Raw genomic sequence first — 22,012 nt, forward strand, 5'->3', positions numbered from 1 at the left:
CTGGAACTCTAGTATATTATGCTGGAGTTCTAGTGTACTTATGCTGGAACTCCATTATATTATGCAGGAGTTCCAGTATACTTATCGTGGAACTCCAGTATAATATGTTGGAGTTCCAATATACTTATGCTGGAACTCCAGCATAATATACTGGCGTATTTTTCGGGTTTTGAATAGTGTTTTCGCTCAGATTTATCTTTACTTGAATAGTGACTAAATTTCGATTACTTTTGAAAGCGTGACTATTTTTTAATGATCACTTGTAAATCTGGCTATTTTTGAATTTTTCCCAAAGAATTGGCCTAAGAGCTTAGCCATTTCGTTTCCAATTTTTAGATAATATAAAGAAGGTATACTAATTGTGTGTTAAAGCAGGGGCGAATCTGCCCTATAAATTAGGGTTCACGTGAACCAATGATCTTCCTAGCAAATTAGTCTTTTTCATGTACATAATTTACATAAATGATCTAATATTAACTTGAGGAACCCATGCTTTGTGCAGCGAAGTGGTGCACTGGCTGGATGGTTGTTTTATTTCCCCAAGAACAAGGGATCGAATCCCCTTGGACATACTCGTCCTACATTTTTCTTTCTTTCTTTCATTTGTTTCCTTCCGTCTTTTCCTTTCTTTCATTACTCCCTTATTTTTTGTGCTTCATTTTGCACTAAAATGTTTCAAACTTTACGTTATTAAATTATCATTAACATTTTATTTTCCTTCTTTGTTTTGAATGTAGAAGATAAAGAACTAAATTATTTAAGAAGTGTACAAGTTATATCTTTAATTAATACTGTTTAAAATTGATAATAAGTCAAAATACTAAATATTCTCACATTATTGACCAATTTCTTTTTACACTATTTACAAACACCAAATTTACGTTAAAGCCGGTAGTGCACCCATGGTCTCAAAATTTTGGATCCGCCTCTGTGTTAAAGGTAGAATTTACGTTGCGTGGACGCTCCAAAATATTATTTTACCCCCATTAGATCTTCCAAAAATTAATCTACAACTTTTGGAGGAAATGCAGAAAACGATATTTTCGAAGTGTCCGAGTAACAAAGTAAAATATTTTCTCTTATGTACTATATCCGATCATTCATTACTATTACAGCGTTTGTTTTACCTTGTATAGTTGGCTATCTTAGAAAGAGAAAAGGACAAGAGTAATATTTTTGTTTTCTACTCTTTTCAATCTTTTTCTTTTTCTCTTTAGGCATCTCTGTTTCATACTAAAAAGGTTAAAAAAATACATTTTCTTACGATTTAACATATTTTTGAATAGTGAAAACAATAAGGGAAAAAGAAATTACAAATAAAGTTATAGTAAGATTTAGGATAATAAAGTGGGAAATGATAGGTTGTGCCCAATATTTTTCGAATATTTAAAAGTGAGAGTACTTTGATTGACGTTAAACAATTGAATTTGTGTGCTTTACCGTGAGAATCAACCCTTATCTTACAATTTGAGGAGACAAAAGTTAGCATGAAATTCCTATCATATTTTTGCCTAGTGAATTTTGGATCTCACTTTTCAGCAAAAGAATTGGCCTAAGAGCCCAGCCCTTTCATTTCCAATTTTTAGATAATATAAAGAAGTATATATGGTATATTAATTATGCGTTATAGGTAGAATTTACGTTGTGTGGACGCTCCAAAATATTATTTCACCCACATTAGATCTTCCAAATATTACTCAACTACTTTTGGAGGATCTAATACACACCCATCCACATTTTCGAAGAGTCCGAGCAACGTAGTAAAATATTTTATCTTTTGTAGACTATATCTGATCATTCATTACTATTATGATATTGTTTTGCGTTGCATAGTTGGGTTATCATAGAAAGAGAAAAGGACAAGAATAATATTTTTATTTTTTCTATTTTCAATCTTTTTCCTTTTCTCTTTAAGCATCTCTGTTTTCATACTGAAAAGGTTAAAAAAAATACATTTTCTTACGGTTTAACATATTATTGAATAGTGAAAAAATTAAGAGGAAAAAAAATTTACGAATAATGTTATAATACGAGTTATGAGAATAAAGTGAGAAATGATAAGTTGTGCCCAATATTTTTCTAATATTTAAAAGTGATATTAAAGTTATAGTATGAGATTCCTCTCACATTTTTGCCAAGTGATTTTGGGCCCCACATTCTAGCAAAAGAATTGGCCAAAGAATCCGGTAATAGTTTCATTTCCTATTTTCCTCTTACTTTTGTTTCGATCAACCGAAACTCATAATCTCCCTCATTCCAAGTAGGGCTGCTCGGTGGGCCGGGCCTGAACCGGACCGGACCGGGCCCGCGATCCTAACGGGCTTGGTGGGCCTGGTGGGCCGGTCCTGGGTGGGCCGGTTTTGGTGGGCCTCCTGAGCCCGTCACGGGCTGGTCTTCAAGGTTGAGCCCACGAGCTCGGGACCGTTTAGCCCGGGACCGGCATGCGGGCCTGGCGGGCCCAACGGGTATTTTTTTTAAAAAAAAAATTTAAAATCTAGCCGTTTGGGCTGAAAATATGACCGTTTTTTAAGTTAAAAAAATGGTCATTTGGCCCCCAAACTTTATTTTAACCCCAAACTTTATATAATTACACTTTTTCCCATTTCTCAACTATAAATACCCCCTCATTCTTTCATTTTTATTCACCAATTCATCAATATCTCTCAATCTCTCTACTACAATTACTTAATTTATTGTTGAAATTTCGTGAAAAATTGTGAAGTTGTTGAATTGAAGTTTTCAAGTGTTCAACGATTTTCAATTTTCAAGAAGTTGTTCGGCAATCCGGTAAACTCGTTTCAACTCTTACGTTTTTAGAATATATTTTTGTGTGGTTTAGTTTGCATAATTATAATTAATATGGCATTTACTTTGAAAAAATGTTTGGTAAAGGAAAATATAAAACCGGTGAAAGTAGTGGCCAACCAACTACCCTTCCCCCGGCTCCCCGACCTAGAAAAGATAAGCAAGTTGAAAGTAGTCGCCAACCTAGACGTCCTCCTCCTTCCGTAATTCTTGATAGTGATCACCCTTGTTTTCAATTTACCGATAGTGAATTTTATCATAATGTTGCACCAGGTGATAGATTAAATGATGAAATTATGAATACTCTTTATCCTAAAGAAACCATCTTAGAAAATAATGAGGAAAATGAGGATGATGATGAAACCCAAGCACCGGATTTAGATGATACACCTACTAGTCCTCTTAATAACCCAAGTGATGCACCGGTCGACCCACCTGTAGAAACTCCTACTTTTAATAGAGAACCTGCTAAACGCCTAGAAACATCATTAGTTTGGAATTGTTTTACTCAAGTAAGAGAAAAAAATAAGGCTAAGTGTAAAACTTGTGGGAAATTAATGTCGCATAAATATGTAGGAGACCGTAGCGGCACAGGTAGTTTGACTAGGCACATAAAAACACACCCTAGAGATAAGGCTAGATTTTTTCAAATAAAAGCGCAGCTAGAGGGGACAAGTGTAGATTCTGCGGTTAACCCTAGTACAGGTTCAAATCTAGTTCAACCAGGAATTAACACTGTCACCGGAGGTATTTTATATTACGATCCAAATAGAGATCGTGAAGAATTAGCAAAGATGATTACTGTTATGTGCTTACCTTATACTTTTGCTTCTAATCCTAATTGGGTTCATTATATTAGAAGAGTGTTTAATCCTACTTATAAAGGTTGGCCTCGCGCAACAGTTAAGAGTGATATTTATAAATTCAAACATGAATATGAACAATATTTGCGGTATTTATTTACTCATATACCTAATCGGATTTCTATTACTACTGATATTGGTAGAAGTGGTAATGATTGTGATTACCTAACTGTTACAAGTCATTGGATAGATGAGGAATGGATAATGCAAAAACGCATAATTGCATATAGAATAATTAATTCGCGTCACACAGGTAAGTTTATAGCTAACACTGTTGCAGATATTTGTAGATATTTTTGCTTTAGCGATAAAATAATGGCAATTTCAATGGATAATGCTTCTAGTAACACCAGTGCTATAGGCATGCTTACAACAACACTAAATCCTGCATTTACTAATATTTTCCATGTTAGATGTATTTGTCATATTTATCATTTAATTGTCGGTGATGGTATGCGAATATTAAACATAGAAATTGAAAAGGTTAGAATGGCTCTTAATTGGCTTTTTTATTCAAACCGTAGAAGTAGACTTAGAGAGTATTTTAAAAAATGTGATGAATATGGCCTTAGAGAAAGAAAGGTTCCTAAACCTTGCCCGACTAGATGGAATTGTATGTACGAAAGTTTAGTAGTAGCATATGAATATAGAAACCCAATTAATGCAACGTTTAATTCTCGGGTAGGTGGTGAAGATGATGATGAAATGCTTACCACTCAAGATTGGACTAATGTTAAAATTCTTTTAGATTTTTAGAACATTTTCAAATTGCAACAAATGCATTTTCTGGGCAATATTATCCTACTATTTCAAACTGTTTAGTTTATATTGCAGCACTATCTGATTTGTTTGTTGAATTTAGTGAGGGTGGGGATATTTATGAACTTGCTATAAATGAAATGAAACAAAAGTTTAAAATATATTTTTTTCCTATCCCTTCTATTTATGGTCTTGCTGCAATGCTAAATCCTACAATGAAATTGGGAGGTCCTCATTTTTGGTATTCAAATATTTATAAGGCTTTAGATCTTTCAAATGAGGAAATTGCGACACTTGCAGATGCAAAAGCTTCAATTAAGATTAACGCTCAAACAGTTTATAATGCTTATCAACTTGCCTTAGAGCATGCTAGGCCAACTATTCCAACCCCTACTTCGTCTAGCTCACAATCCTCTAAAAGAGTTGCGGGCTTAAAAGCTCTTAAATCTTGGACGGAGTTCAGGGGGTCTCAAGGTGAAAATTATGATGAAACTTCACATCTAAATGAGCTTCAAGTTTATTTGTCTCAGAGACTTGAAAAGGAGAATCCAGACGGCTCTTTTGATCTTTTGGAATGGTGGAAGGCAAGGGAAAAACATTTTCCTGTTCTTGCAAGGATGGCTCGGGATATTTTATCAATTCAAGCTTCAACTGTTGCATCAGAGAGCGCTTTCAGTCAAGCAAGACTGCAAATAGGTGATCATAGAGCATCTATGAGGGATAGCTTGAAAAAATCAGTATTGTTTAGAGATTGGATCCGCTTGGAAAGAAGAAACTTTGGAATTGCAGAAGCACAACCGGCGATAGATGAAGCTTATGAAGAAATGATAGCGGAACTTGCGGAGGATTCGGCTTCGCCCGGAAGTGGTGATGAACAAGCTTCTTTTCCACCACCACCAACGCAACCTCCTCCGAACCTTGAAGGATTTATGAGATTTGTTAGAGATAATACATAGAATAATATGTAACTTGTATTTTGGCACATCTTCCTTAGTTTTTTTCCTTCTAATGGTGGTATTAGTACCTTGTTGTGCTCATTCCATTGGGGGAAGGATGACTAAGAAAGATATGCCATTTTTTGGTAATAAAATTTATTGCTTCTACCCATGAGCTTCTTTTCGCAATATTTCTTTGTCTATACTTAGAATTATTAATAAGCTACAATATATACATAATATACAATATATATACTACAAGAAAATATATAAGAGAATATATATACATAAGATACAATATAATATACTACAAGAAAATATATTATGCGAAAATATATACATAATATACAATATATATACTACAAGACAATATATTATGCGAATATATATACATAATATACAATATATATACTACAAGAAAATATATTATGCGAATATATATACATAATATACAATATATATACTACAAGAAAATATATAAGAGAATATATATACATAAGATACAATATAATATACTACAAGAAAATATATTATGCGAAAATATATACATAATATACAATATATATACTACAAGAAAATATATTATGCGAATATATATACATAAGATACAATATATATACTACAAGAAAATATATAAGAGAATATATATACATAATATACAATATATATACTACAAGAAAATATATTATGCGAATATATATACATAAGATACAATATATATACTACAAGAAAATATATAAGAGAATATATATACATAAGATACAATATAATATACTACAAGAAAATATATTATGCTACAATATATACATAATATACAATATATATACTACAAGAAAATATATTATGCGAACATATATACATAAGATACAATATATATACTACAAGAAAATATATTATGCGAATATATATACATAAGATACAATACATATACTAAAAGAAAATATATAAGAGAATATATATACATAAGATACAATATAATATACTACAAGAAAATATATTATGCATGACAATTTAGTGTTTTACTATTGTTTTGTTATTTTCTTTTTCGTCAAGCACTTTAATAATTAGATATACATATATACTACATATATATTTTTAATATAGCCATGATACTACAAGAAATTGTCTTAAAAATAAAAAAAAAACCCGCTAGGCCCGCGAAGCCCACGAGCCCGGCACGTTAAGCACAGGACCATGTGGGCTTAAGCCCGTCACGGGCCGGTTCCACCCATTGAGCCCACGAAGACCGGGACCACCAGGCCCGGGACCGCCAGAGCCCGGGACCACGAAGCCCAGGACCGGGACAAAATACAGCATTAATTCCAAGACTAGATGGGTGTAGCCAATGGCACAGGCCCAAGCTCGATGTGGAGTTTTATAGTAAAATAATATGGTATAGCCAGTTTTCGGACTGGTCATTCAAAAATAGTCAGCGTTTATCAAGTCAATGAAAAATAGCCACTATTTTGCTGCAACAGAGACCGGTCCAACATAATATACTGGAGTTCGGTGCACCTGTGTATGAACTTCCAGCATATTATACTGGACCGGTATACTTTGTTGGCTCCAGTAACTCCAGTATATTATGCTGGAGTATTTTTCCGGATCTTGAACAGTGTTTTTGTTCAGATTTATATTTACGTGAAAAGTGGCTAAATTTCGATTACTTTTGAAACTGAGCTATTTTTGAACGACCACTTGTAAATCTGGCTGTTTTTGAATTTCTCTCAGTTTTATATGTAGTCTATTTCACCTTCATTTCCAAATATACCAAACAAACATGCAAACTAAAACCAAGTTGCAACGTAGGAGCGATTCAATATATTATGGGTAATTTGCCAAAGGAATTTTTTCATTGTTATACACTATTTGAAACTTTATTACCTTTAATGTACATATTTAGCTAATTATCCGTCATAAACAAGTTTTATTTACAAAATATACACTATCTACCTTAAAGGCTGCCAAATCCATTATTTTTGCCTTCAATCAAGGGATTTAGTTACACTCTTTTTTTTTTTTCTCCTCTCTTCCCTTTCTCTTCGGATCTTCCATTATCTTTTTTATACAAAATTACTCGGAGGTTGTTCCTTTTTTGTCTGGAGCTAACTCCTAGAAACAACCGCAGCTTTGTTCGTTCTGAATTTTGAGAACATTCTTTTCCTTTTTCACACAGGAATTTTGGGCGTCTTTATTGGGAATGACTCTTTATAGCTACTTTTAAAATAATAGCCGAAAAAATATATACTTTTTGTATATATATACATTCTGTTAGTTATATTACACAAATTTCATACACTTTTTTGACTACCGAATACAAATAATTTCTGAAGCTGCTAAAAATGAAAAAAAAAACTCTTCTTTATTGACACTGGTTTTTGTTAACAGAAACTATGGTTACTTATGTGTAATGTTAGTGTAGTTTTGAGTTAGGCATACGTCTCCATAAGTTCCCGAGGACAAATTGAGTGGATTTGAGTTTGTCATTAATGAATAATGGTCCCTCTCTTGGTTCGTATTGTATCATATCTTCTACTACTATTTACTTAGCAAATACGAATAGAATAGCTAACTTCACTTTCAAAGTTCCAACAGCTTCTACGACGTGTTTATTTTTATATATTAATTTTACACAATTAAATACAACTACAATATCATACAATTTTTATACAAAATTTATACAATATGTCTTTTGTATATTTTGTATCTGATTTATACATAATAAAAATAAATTTCATACAACTAATTATATATTATACAATTTATCTACAACTTTCACACATTATTTCTACCTAGTTAAATACAACTACAATAAGATACACCTTAAATACAAATTTTATACAAAATATATATAATATGTCTTTTGTATATTTTGCATCTGATTTATACATAGTAAAAATAAATTTCATACAACTAATTATATATTATACAACTTATCTACAATTTTCATACATTATTTCTACTCAATTATATACAACTACAATATCATACAACTTAAATTTAATTTTTATACAATATTATTCAACTTTCATACAAAAATAACAGAATACAATTTTTCTATAACTTTTCTACAATTTTACTACAATTTCGTAAATATAATGTATATCATGTCTTCTTCTTCTTCTTCTTCTTCTTCTTCTTCTTCTTCTTCTTCTTCTTCTTCTTCTTCTTCTTCTTCTTCTTCTTCTTCTTCTTCTTCTTCTTCTTCTTCGATTCAGCCAAAATCAAGTGTAATCTTCACCAAAATACCCTCAAAATTGAGATATAAACTCCAAACCATATTTCCAATTATTTGCAACAACACCCAATCCAAACAAATAATGATTTTTGAAAACTCAAATTCCAATTCAAAGCTTCAAAGCTTTCTAATGGCTATCAATGGTGGAATTGCTGCTCTCTTTTCCTTTGCTTAATATTACTGAAATTAGAGATTGAGAGATAGAGAGAGACGTAGAGAGAATTTCCAATTCTTTGCAACAACACTCAATTCAAACAAATAATATTTTTTGAAAACCCAAATTCGAATTCAAAGTTTCAAAGCTTTTTAATGATTGGCAATGGTGGAATCGTGGGTGAGTGCAAGATACATGGGGGAGGGGGTGAGATATGGAGAGAGAAACGTGGGGGAAGTGAAAGATATGGTAGAGTTATTTTAGGACACTAATTATTATCATCAATTCCCTTAAGATGTATATAAATGATAATTGAGTATATAAAATGTAAATATAGTAAAATTTGAGTAAGGAGGGTAATATAGTTTCATATAGTGTATAGGAATGTAGTGCACAATTACATAAAAAAATATTGACTAAAAACAGAGAAAATGGAGGTCCTTTTAGCATAATAAACTCTTTCTTCTTCTTCTTCTTCTTCAGTTGAGCTTGAGATCACTAATAAATAGAAGGCACATCAAGAGAAATGCAATTCTAGAAATAATTCTAAGTCTCAAAAGCAGAAATATTAGTACTTCCAAACGGATAAAATAATTTTCATGGTGCCTCTATAGAGTAGAAAATGAAACAACAAATCGCACTGTAATAACACAGCAGTAGAAGCATACCCCCACCCCCACCCCCGAAAAGCTGAAGTGTAATGCAGAAAAACCTGACAAATGAATGAAAAAGATTTGATAGTTGTACTCCACACGTAAACACAGATAGGAATATCATGTCTTCCTTCCTGGTGAGGGCTGACTGTCTGAGGACAGGTTAAGGCAGGGCCTGCTGCGCTTCATGAGATTAGGTGAGGGAATTAGAAAGGGTATCAAAAAACGGGCGGGCGGGGTTTTTGGCATCTCAATCTTTCTGTTTTCCTTTTTCAGTCTAAAAGGAAAGCGAAGTGACTATCATCGGATAGTCATGAGCGCTTAGAGGTACGAAGTTAAGCGAATCTTACTATCTGAAGGATCTTAGCTTCTTAAAGGACTCTTAATAAAGAAAATTTTTTTGCCACATCTTATCGCATGTGAAGCTCATCGTTGCATTGCCACATAGATAACTGAAAGAATGTGCAAGTAAGAAAAAAATATAAAATAATGTTGAAATGGCACAACATCTCAAAATGGATAAAGACAAAGATCAGAAAAACTTGTTGGATACCTCAAACATTAGGTCCTCTATTTGTGAATATTATAAAATGGCTACCGCCATTCTAGCCAGTAAGTAAATATCTCTTGTGATGTTTTAGACTTCAATACCACACAAGAGGGGAGAGTGATTTGTGTGGTACCCAATTTTCACTTAGCTGAACTATAGAAGGACATAGTTCTTCTATGTGTTCTAACTACTACTGTTTACGGAATAATAAGTAAAGAAAATCAAGAACACAGAGATTTTATGTGGAAAACTCCTGGCTCAAAAGGTGAAAAAACCACGACCTACTACTCAGTAGGATTTTTCCAAACTTCCACTAAAATCACTGAGCCAAAATAGCATTTACAAAGCTCTTTGTAAACCTAAGGATTAACTCTAATCCCATTATGGCACACAGCCTCAACTGCTGCGACAACTTCAAGTTAACTCTAACTTGAACACTCTAGGTACCTAATACAATTGCTTCTATGAAAGCTGAAAGGTACAATGTAAAAACACCTACTACAATTGAATTAGAATAAAAGATAGTCACTTGGAACTGTTCTTCTATCCCATTCAAGTAGCTTCAGGATTGCACACTCGAATCACACATAAATTGCTTGCAAAATCGCCTTGCTCTTTTTTTCTCAATTTACGTTTAACTTCTGCTTATGTGCATTACCTGTAAAAGAGAATAACACTGATATTTATAGCCTGTTTGGCCAAGCTAAAGAAATCAGCTTATTTTGAGAAGTGCTTTTTTCAAAAGTGCTTTTGAAAAAAGTACTTTTGTATGGAAGCAGATTGTGTTTGGCTAATTAGTCTGAAAAGTACTTTTGAAAAATAATTTGTGTTTGGCCAAGCTTTTTAGAAAGTGCTTTTAAGTGTCAAATTACGAATAAGGACATGAATAGATTTACTTAATAATTAATATTATAAGTAAATAAATAATCTCAAAATTTTGTTATTACATGCAATAATTAATAAAAAATTCATTTTATTCAAGTAAAATATGAAAATAAAATTAAAAAGTACTTAATTCTTTTAATATAAGTTAAATATATTAAAATTCCTTCAACAAATATAAAAGCATTCATCCCTAAAGTCACTATATATTAAAAAGTTTTCCTAAAAATAAGAAGAAATATTTATAAATTAATATCCTAAATATTAGGTTTAAGGGTTATTTTGGTATATACTATATTTTGTTAAGGGTATTTTAGGTAAGAAGAAAAGTCAAAACTGCTTCTGCTTCTGCTTTTGGAAAGAAGCTACTTTTTTCTGCTTCTCTGAAACTGCTTCTGCTTCTTCCCAAAAGCACTTTTTCCCCAAAATAAGCTTGGCCAAACACCTCAAGTTAGGAAAAAAAAGTGCTTTTGGGAAAAAAAGCACTTTTGGCCTCTTGAGAAGCTTGGCCAAACAGGCTATTAATGGGGTTAGTAATTAAAGACTGACTAGGATTCAAATGCTACTCTTCTATGGTAGAAAAGTTCAAGGTGATCTCAAACTCTAACACTATCTTCTTCCTAGATTGTGTTCTCTTCATGTAAGGAGGCTTTCTCTCCTTATCCAATATGCAACATTTTCGATCAGATCAGTAGATATTGCTTCTTGATAAGTTAGATTTATCTCCTTCACGTGCATCCCATATGTACAAGTTGATCACGACTGTGCTTCACAAGATGGACCTGGTCCATGACTGAATTCTTTTGTCAGTTTTTAAAACTTCACCTGTTCTTGGGCTAACAAATTCCCCCTTTTTGATGATGATAAACTCTGTGCTTTTTACTTACTTGGATCCTGTAAGAACTCAGCTTAACCATCAATACATATTTTAGAAAATTTACTTATCATCAAGGAACATGTTAATTAGGTTATAAATATCACTTATTCAGAATGTGTAAAGCACAATATCTCTTCCCCCTTTTGACATAATCGAAAAGTTGCATACAAAGTGTGAGTCCCAGATTTTAATAAGTACTCATGGCCACTGGGGAAACTGCAAGTGCAATCATGGTTTAATCATCAGTAATCAAGCGAACATATTTAAACTATCAAGGAAAGATTAACATTGAACAAGAGCAAAAATAGTAGATATCATTGATAAAAGATATGTTGCTATCACAATCCACAACCAGAAAGCAAAAATATTTAAAACATGAGCAAAAAGAAAGAAAAGTCCCTAATCCGGGTCACTGAAGGTACTAGAAAGGTTCAGGAGATAAAGGTTAGAATTTCTAAGGCTTGGGAGAACTAGAGGGTTGGTTTTGGGCTTGGAGAAGATTCAGCATATTGTGAAGAATTCCATCATTCTTCTCCTTTTCCTTGGTAAGCTCAGTTCTGAGAGCATCCCTCTCAGATTCCACCTCCACCACACGAGCCTTGAGAATTGCTATCTCAGCATCCTTGGCTTCACATTCCTGAACTACAGCTCTGACTTTGCTATTGATAGGAGTCTTCTTGGATGAACCAAGTTCATTTGGGATGGCATTGACTAAATAGTCAAAAGCAAGCAGAGTATTAATACCAAAGTGATCATTACTTGAGGCCATTTCCCATTTCTTTAGAGGCACATTGCACCTATCCAGAACTATAGTCAGAATAAATTCATAGGGGGTAGCATGAGCCTTGGAGACATTGATGACCTTGTCCATTAGCTTGATGATGAATGCAGGCCAATTAATTTGCCTTCCACTTTCTAGACATTCCATCAGGACTAAGTCCATATAATTTGCAGTATGCCTTCTCTCCTGCCTGGGCAGTAGGGACTTGTTGACAAATTCAAAAATGACTTTGTGATGTGGCTTCATTTCACTCTTCTGAATAGCCCTAGCCTCGTTCACATCTGCAGCATCACAGAACCTCCTGGTAATTGCAAGAGCAGTAGGGAGGGAGTCCAGACAAGGCCATATTTGCCTTGTATAGTCATCAAACCCTTCAGAGGGTATATCAAGTATCTCACCTAGCTCTTTTGCATCAAAGGTCACATGAACACCTTTTACCAGACTGCTAACTCTGCCCATCCTTAACCTCTGCATTTGCCATGAACTCAATGATTTCCTTCCTGGCCAACCTTCCATCCATCTGAAGGACCATGTCCTTCCACCCTTGAGCAGCTAATACATCCACCAGTCTTATCATTCCTAGTTCCACCAGATCTTTTAGCAATCTACCCTTCAAAAAATTTCTTTTGCAAAACATGGCAAGCTTGTCTTGTTCACTAGTAGAATCATATTCTTCTTCTTCTCCACTCCATTCCTCATCTTCAAAAATTCTTACTTGTTTACTTTTCACTGTAGACCTTGTCCTCTTAGCTAATGAAGGTTCAGCAGCCTTAGACACAGAGGTAGACTTCTTGGAATAAGTCTTGGGCTTTTGGGCTTGGGGGTCTGAACATCTACTGTTGTAACTGTCTCATGATGGACCTGTTCCATCTCTTCAACTTCCTTAGCTTCTGAGGACTCTGCAACCTTCCCTTTTCCTTTATCCATCTTTTTCTTCTTACTCTCAACCAGAGACTTTTGTAGAGCACTCTCACTCTGTTTCACCCTGCTTCGTGTGGCTCTTCCCTTCGGCAAGGAAGATTCAGTAGGTATTGGAGAGGAAGCCTTTCATTTCTTTGAAGGTTTGGGAGCACTAGGGGGTTTTGGTGTGGGAGTTCTTCTTTTCTTTGGGTCATAACTTGTCCCAGCCTTTTGCAACAGGTTTGCTAGGGTCTCCTCAGTTGATGAACCAGGTTCATCTCCATGTGCACTTAGATTAACTAACCCTTCAGCAGCTTCACCAGAACCACTTCCCCCTGACTCCTTGCCACTCTCTTCAATATTTTCTTGTTCAACCCCACAGATAGCGGGCACAGAAAAATCAGCAGTGAGTGAATGATCAACCACTCCTTTTCCTTTTTCCCTCACATCACCACATTCACCCTCTCTCTCTTTTTCTTTCTCAAATTTCTTTTTACCTCCACTCCTTCGCAACTCATGTATTTCCACATCCCTGACAGACCCAAAAAAAATAAACCTATTTTCTAGACTTTCAGAAGAGGAAGAACTTACCTTAGAAGGGGATCTTGAGTCTTCTCAGAGTCAGAAGACCCAGGTCCTTCCCCCTTACTAGTAGATTTGTACGACTCAGAATCAGAGGAAGAATTAGAATCTTGAGCCTGACTTTCCTTTAATTGCTCATTTAATTTCTTTGAACGAGCCCCAGAAGCTACAGTTTTTCGAGCAAGCATTTTTACCCTTCTCAGCCTGGGTTTGGGAGATGTACTTGGTGGAGGAGGGGTAGATGAGTTAGAGGGAATGGGTGGTGGTGGAGTTCCAGGATTGTCTTGTGGATTTGTCATGATCGCTGGTTTCTTGATATGATTAGAGAGTTAGATTTTTTAGAGAAGAAAGCAAGTGAAGAACTCAAGAGAGTTAGAAATTTTTGACGGTTTAGAATTGTGGAGATGACAGGAGGTAATGATGTGTACTTAATGGAAATACACATTTAATATATAATGGCAACTTTAGCAGTGGTCAATTAGAAGTCTAATCAATCTGAAATTCCAGGTTTGAATGAGCAGTTAAGCTTCCCTAGATTTTAGGCAAATTTTGTGGTTTAGAGGTCTAATGCTGGCGGAATTGGTTTAAGGCAACGGATAGAATTTGCTAAGGAGTTTGAACAATTTTAGGACTTCTACTCATGATTTAAATATTTATATTTCTAATTGTGCAGAGTATAGAAACATACCTTAGCATTAAGATGAACCCATACTGATGAATTCTAAAACATACTCATTTAGAATTCTCTTGACCATGCCTCAATTTACCATAATAGAGAAAATTGTGTGAGAGATCAGTGAGTCATATTAACACATGTCACAGGAGTATACTGATTACAGTATGAAGCTGGGTAAAAATTACTCTAGATATTTACACAAGTTCAGATTTACTAGCCAATTTTTTTTTCAAATTCTTTTTTCATTGTGTATTCTGAGTTGGTCCTATTAGGTGATCTTAATCATCCCTAATTCTAACATGTTCCTCTCAAAGTTTTCTCTACTTAGTGTTTTAGTAAAGATGTCAGCAATTTGTTTATCAGTAGCATAGAATTTTATGGTGATCAATCCTTTCTCATAGTTATCTCTCAAGAAGTGGTGTCTAACATCTATATGCTTAGTCTTCTTATGATGAATAGGATTCTTTGTCATACTTATAGCACTAGTGTTATCACAGAAGATAGGAATGCAACCAACTTCAATGCCAAAATCTATCAGCTGCTATTTGATCCACAGCAATTGAGCACAACAAGAGGCAGCATCAACATATTCAGCCTCAACAGTGGATAAGGCCACTGAATTCTGCTTTTTAGTTGCTCATGACACAAGACATGAACCAAGAAAATGAGTCATACCTGAGGTGCTCTTTCTATCCACAAGGAAACCTGCATAGTCAGCATCAACATACCCTACTAGATTAAAATTACTACCTTTAGGGTACCAAAGACACAAATCAGTAGTGTCTTTTAGATATCTTAGTATCCTCTTGACAGCAGTCAAGTGGGATTCCTTTGGATTTGCTTGAAAACGAGCACAAAGCCCTACACTGGAAACTATGTCAGGTCTGCTGGCAGTAAGATGCAAAAGTGAACCAATCATGCCTCTATACAACTTCTGATCAACTGATGAACCAGGTTCATCCATGTATAATTTAGTGGCACATGCAATGGGGGTGTCTATTTCCTTTGAATCATCCATTTTAAACTTTTTGATCAATTCCTTTGCATATTTCTGCTGATGGATCATGGTTCCATTTGGGTTTTGTTTGATCTGTAAGCCTAAGAAAAAGTTAAGCTCACCCATCATACTCATTTCAAACTCACTCCCCATTAGTTTGGCAAATCCCTATTTAGTTTGTTAGTAGTTGCTCCAAAAATTGTGTCATCAACATATATTTGTACCACAATAAGATCTTTACCTTTTCCCCTCAAGAATAGAGTGCTGTCAATTTTACCTCTTTTGTAGCCATGTTCAAGCAGAAATTTGGACAGTCATTCATACCATGCTCTAGGAGCCTGCTTGAATCCTGTCACGACCCTAAACCCAGACCCGGTCGTGAGGGCGCTTCTCGTGAAGACAAGGCCAGCCGACACTACCCATTTCAGTATTTAACAGTTAAGCATTAAGGGACAGTCTAAGCATGATCAAATAAACCAAGGTTTAAGCAGTTAATAGTATAATTCACGAAAAATAATCCAACACAGTCCGATAGCGGGGTGTCACTAGTCATGAGCATCTAACAAAACAGAATACTCTAAATCAAACTACAGAGTTTAATACAGAAAACCAAGAACATGAAGAAGTAAGGTAGGGAAGAGCTCCGGGCTGTGAACGCCGACAACTACCTAGAGACTTCTCAGATTCGCCTGAGCCATAAATGATCAGCACTCGGGAGCGGGACCAGATACGCCTGAATCTGCACACAGGGTGCACGGAGTAAAGTGAGTACTCCAACTCAGTGAGTAACAATCATAAATAAAGACTGAAAGCAGGAAATCACGTAAGGCACAAAAGCATGCTATAATAAAGCAGTAAAACCATTAAAATAGTAAACCAGTGAAAGATAGGTAAAAATCCTTTAACTCAAATTTAACTTCATGAAAAGCCTTTTTTAACAATTAAGCATGGTAATTGACTAGCAATTAAGAAAAGATAAACACATAAAGGTTCTCCCCTCGGGCACCGTATCAACAAATTGCCCCTCGGGCAACATCTTATAACAATACCAGCCCTCAGGCTCAATCTCACATCACAATGGGTACCGCGTTCACTAGGGGTGTGCAGACTCCTGGAGGGGCCCCTTACGGCCCAAGCGCAATATCAAGCCATCTCGTGGCATCATCACTAGGCTCTCGGCCTCATATCAATCAAGCCACCTCGTGGCGTACATATCTCAGGCCCTCGGCCTCATAATCAGTATCAAATGTTTCCTCGGAACATAAGCCCTTGGCCTTACTCAGTCAAAATCCTCACAAGCCGCTCGGGCAATAGTAAAACATGATTCGTAGCCCAAAATATCATTTGAAAGATCATTTAAGTGTTAAAACAGAGTAAACATGGCTGAGTATGAAAACAATGAAATATAACATGACGGAGTTCAAGTATAAAGTCAAAGCAGTGAGGAAATATCAATAAAAATCCCTGAAAGGTTCAAATAGTTGGCACAATTAACCTCAGAGAGGTAGTGACGAGGGGTCGAATTAGACACTTGCTAAAGGTCAATTAAGATTTTCAGGTGAAATGCTAAGCATAAATGTTACTACCAAATAGCATATAGCAGTAGAGAGGGCAAGTATTAAATACAGGTTGGTAAACAGCTAAAACTAACCAACAGTTTGCAGCAATTATCATGCACAAGCAATGCCGAGGGTCGAACGGCACAGACCAACAATAGTAAAAATATGCACTACTGAGGGTCGAACGGCTCGAACCATAGATGCATCTATTTACCCCACTCGCGAATCGTACATACGACACGGTCACATATAATAATAGAGTTATCGTGCTCGCGAATCATACATGCAACTCAGGTACTCATAAATACACATATTTCCACATTAAGTTCACATTTTTATCAGGAAAGCAGTTACTCAAGGAAGGGGTAAAATTCTCTTTAACTGAACATGAAGATGAAGTTTAATCCTTTTAGAAATTCATTTACCAATTCGATAGGTTTTAAGCAATTCAACTGTCAATAAGATTTCAGATATTCCAAGTATAGCATGCTTTTGGGTCCTACACTACCCGGACTACACATATTAGTAGCTACGCACAGACTCTTGTCACCTCATGCGTACGTAGCCCCCACAAATAGGAGCACATAATTGATTAGTTCACTTATGGGGACAATTTCCCCCTCATGAAGTTAGAAAGGAGACTCACCTCGCTCCGAAGATTTATAACCGGCATTCCACGTCCTTCCGAAGACTCGAGTCGATGCGCAATGCTCCAAAACTAGCCAATAATTATGCAAATCTATTAATATACGCTCAATTACTCATTACAATCCAATTTATAACAATTCCTAACCCCGATCGAAAAGTTGACAAAATTGTCCTCGGGCCCACGTGCCCGGATTTCTAAATTTTTCGAGGATAATGTTTACCCATGAACTTCTGAACTCAAATATATGATTTTCTCTTAATTTCATACCCAAAATCGTGGTCGAATCCCAAGAATACGAATTTTTTAGGTTTTCCCTCAAACCTCAAGTTTCTACCAATTTTCATATCCAAATCCATATATTATCATGTATTTAACTAAAAACGAGCATAAATTACTTACCTTATGCTTGATGGTGAAAATGGCACCTCAAAGTTGCTCCAAAATCGGCTCCAATGGAAGAAATGGGGTTGAAATGAACCCAACCCCCGATTTAAAGAACCTCACCGCCTCCAGCACTTCCGCATCTGCGGTCAGGGGACCGCATCTGCGAGAAGAGGACCGCATCTGCGAAGGGGGCTAAAATGGCTGGGACCGCTTCTACGGTCTTGAGGCTGCTTCTGCGGTTCGAGAGCCACTTCTGCGGATTGGCCTGGCCTTCCCTGGGCCGCATCTGCAATAGATGGACCGTATCTGCGGTCTAGCACCTGCGGTCCACCAACCGCAGGTGCGGTTATGACAGAAGCACCAGCTTCAGCACTTCTCCAATTCTATTTTTCGTTCCGTGAACCATCCGGAATCCACCCGAGGCCCCCGGGACCCCAACCAATCATACCAAGCAGTCCCAAAATACGTTACGGACTTGCTCGAGGCTTCAAATCATATCGAACAATACTAAACTCATGAATCAACCTCCAATCCAAGCTTAATGAACTTTAGAATTTCAAACTTCTACTTTCGATGTTTAAACCTATCAAATCACGTCCGATTGACTTCAAATTTTGCACACTAGTTATTTTTGACATCATGGACCTACTCCAACTTTCGGAATCGGAATCTGACCCTGATATCAAAAGGTCCACTTCCGGTCAAACTTCTCAAAAACCTTCAAATTTCTATCTTTAGCCAAATGACTTCAAAATGACCTACGGACCTCCGAATTCACTTTCGATCGCGCTCCCAAGTCCAGAACCACCATAAGGAGTTGTTCCCAGACTTGGAATCCCAAACGGACATTGATAACACTGAAATGTGCTTCAACCCAAACTTATGAACTTTCAAGTTCTTAACCCTCTAACAGACCAAAACACCCTTAAACTACTCGGATTGACTCCAAATTTTACATGCAAGTCTTAAATGATATTTCGGACGTGTACCGGGCTTCGGAACCAACATACGAGCCCAATACCTATGAAATGAATCATTAATTAGTTTTTTAAATCCTTAAAACTTCAAATTAATAATTTCTAATAAAAATTCATTACTCGGGCTAGGGACCTCAGAATTCGATTACGGGCATACGCCCAGGTCCCATACTTTCCCACGGACCCTTCGGGACCATCAAATCACCAATCCGGGTCCGTTCGCTCAAAATGTTGACCCAAGGTCAAACTTAGTCTTTTAAGAAAATTCTAAGGAATTAAATGGGCATATTGGACTCAAACTCTTCCAAATCCCGAACCAAACATCCCCGCAAGTCGAAAATCAGTTAAAGCAAGCACGAGAAGTTTTATTTAAGAAAACGGGGTTCAAAAAGGCAAAACGACCAGTCGGGTCATTACAAGCACGGTCCCTTAAACTATTAATATTTGGCCTATTATATGATTTACTACATGGTTTAACCTATTGTGCATTTTTAGCTTTATAACCGCTTTCAATTATTTTATAAAATTAATCTGGAACAAGTTACGATTGTCGTACACTTGTTTGTTTAATACATATTGCGAATCATGTCACGGGAACCGTACCCATGATCTACAACGCGTTTAATTATTAACATTATTAGTTGTTGTGGCCGGGTCATATAAATGTACCCTCGAATTTGAAAATTAGGTATCACAATTATGTCAAGGGAAGCGTACCCGTAGCCATGACGATTTTATTATAAACGTGCCTAAAACAAACTATGAATGTTCAAAAATATGTTTTTCTATACTAAATTAATATTAATGCGAGGGTCATAGGTTATGGATTTTGTTTGCATATGGCACACCTCAATTTACTTTAAAAGAAAAGTTTTGTATTTCATTAAAGCAAGTTAAGGATGCTCCTATTTAAATCTAATTTGAAATTAGGTAGCACAATTATGCCACGGGAATCGTACCCGCAGTTGTGACGATTTTAATTACGAGCCTAAAGCAAACTACGAAATATGAATTATTTTCCTAAAGCTAATTTGAGATTATTGTGGAGGCTCAACGTTATGGAACATTTTACCGTGAGTAAAGGAATGTCAAGGCGTGAATCAAGTTTTTTTTTTTTTTTTTTGAAATTTCCATAAAGAATTATATGACAAATTTAAAAGCATATCTAACGAACTTGACATCGTGGATGACTTACTTTGAGGTAAAATACTTTGAGGGAAAAGCACAAACGGCAATCTTACACCAAGGAGCAGATTCAGGCCGATTAAATTGATTACACTTCCTTCTTAATTATTTGGTGTCAACATGAATTAATAACTAAAAAGTAGATTTGCATATAATGACATGAAATTGGAAAACAATGTACAACTTCTAGCCTCAATTCATTAATGTAAAAGAACTGATTTATTACATCAAACACCCATACTTGAAATCATACATCAATAAATAACCTTTAGAAAATTATTCTGCCCAAACACGATTTCAAGAAAATAATGTTAAACGATTCCGCTCGTGCTTCCGTTTTCTCACCCATTTAATACTCAATAATCTACTCTTAACTTGAATTCTTGGAAAACTCAAACCAAAAGCAATCTCAGATTAATACCTATTGCTTTTTGACAAGAGGAGTTGCTCTGATGGTAAGCATCCTTCACTTCCAATCAAAAGGTTGTAAGTTCGAGTTTCCCCAAGAGTAAGGTGGGAAGTTCTTGGGCGAAGGATGTCGGGGGTCTATTTTGGAAACAACCTCTCTACCCCAGGATAGGGGTAACGTCTACGTACACACTACCCTCCCCAGACTCCATTAAGTGGAATTATACTGGGTTGTTGTTGTTGTTGATGTATATTATGGTATAACAGTAGGCGCTTCAAATTTGAAGTTAAGAAGAACTGATCTCAGGCCAATTATTCATTTAACAAAACTGAAATTTATGTGACTAAAGTCTAGATCCATTTGGCAAATATACAACGCAGCAACAGTATGAGATTCATTTAATCAAATCCATTATTAGGCAAATAACACAAGTTTAGGAGATGTACCTAGCAGCAGAAATGAAATCTCTACCAAATAGAGATTTGAAAAAACAATATGATAGAACAAACAGCTGTTATTCAAGGCAAAAGAAATTGTATATTTTTTTTTTATGAAAAAAAAAATGGACAAAAGAAGAAGCTTATGGATTGGAGATCTATGGAGCTTAAAAACTGATTTTTTCAGCTTTTCTGTGGAGCTTAAAATTGCAGAGGCAAAAAATATTTTTCTCCTTTTTTTTTCTTCCTTTTGTGTTTGTGTGTGTGTGTCATGTGTTATAAGTAGAGATTAGGTGATGGAAGAGTGAGGAATATAGGTGGGGAACATGAGTGAAGCGAGTGGGGGAAGTGGGTAGTAAGTGGAGAAAGTGGGGAAAGTGGGAAGTGAGTGTGAAAAGTGGGAATAAATTCAAACATGGTCAAAAATTAGGTGATCACAGCATGCCCCTTTGTCATAGTTTTCCAATAGGTAGGTAAGGAAAAGTCACAAACGTTGATTTTTTCCTTCGTAAAGTGGTATCAGAGCAAAAGAAGCTCTTACATTACACTCTTCCAGAGAATATCTCATTGACAGTTTATGGTAATTCTAACCATTAGGAATTATCCAATGAGCCGGTTCAATGATCATATCTCTATATGCATCATCTATCTATGTGATTTAGTTAATGAGATCAACTAATCTTTATCCCATAAAGACGATCACATAGATATTGATCTAACCGGATTATTAATCTCCAAATTAATAATCCTATGATCAAGA

Source organism: Nicotiana tabacum, chromosome 22 (assembly GCF_000715075.1).
Source record: "Nicotiana tabacum cultivar K326 chromosome 22, ASM71507v2, whole genome shotgun sequence".
Taxonomy (NCBI): Eukaryota; Viridiplantae; Streptophyta; class Magnoliopsida; order Solanales; family Solanaceae; genus Nicotiana; species Nicotiana tabacum.